The following is an 869-nucleotide window of genomic DNA, read 5'->3' on the forward strand; positions in this document are numbered from 1 at the left end:
GTGCTCACAACGCTATACTCATTTAAATTGCTGTTACGTCAGTTAAATTATTGGTGGGTCCATAATCAGGGTATAGCGTTTTGTTTTTGGACGCTATAGGTATAGCGTATGAAATGAAGACGCTATGCAGTCACGTCAAATCGTCAGGCAGTATAGCATCTAAATACAAGACGCTATACCTTAACGGCAAAAGTTACCGTTAAGGTATAGCGTCTTGTATTTAGACGCTATACATAGAAAGGTAACTTTTTTTTCCACTTATTAATGTACTTTGAGTCCAAAAACACAATATTTAGGTTCCGGACTCATGTTAATCTACTACCTACTCCTCTTCCTATACAAACAAGATCTAGAGATTAGTAATACAAAAGGAAAAGAATTTTAAAAGGACACTTGGACAATAATGCAACTGCACAAAAGCACCAACTCCCAAAAACTTCAATTAATTGTCTTTGTTCCTTACTGATCGGTCCACAAAATGGCCTACGCCCCCACCCCCCCCCCCACCCCCCCTCCCACTACCTCCCCGTACATTTGACATTAATAATGTGGTCCTCCACTTGTGTCTTTATCATAATTTCACCCTTTTGGTACTGGAAAATCTACGTATTGTTGGGAAAGACCACTGTAAATTTGAGTAATTCAACTATGCAAATGTCGCAGTCATTTTCATTTTGCTTTTTGCAGAAACTTTTACCACTATTGTGTTAGCATTAAAATGATGGTTGAAGAGAAGAAGTGTTCTTGGCAAGTCATTTGTAGCTTTGGTGATACAAAGGTAGGAAAATCAAGTTATGGACTTCTCTTCAAGTTTTCAACCATCATTTTGACTCTAACATAATTGAATTCTTTTAAGTATGTATATATAT

The sequence above is a fragment of the Nicotiana attenuata genome, unplaced genomic scaffold (assembly GCF_001879085.1).
Source record: "Nicotiana attenuata strain UT unplaced genomic scaffold, NIATTr2, whole genome shotgun sequence".
NCBI lineage: Eukaryota > Viridiplantae > Streptophyta > Magnoliopsida > Solanales > Solanaceae > Nicotiana > Nicotiana attenuata.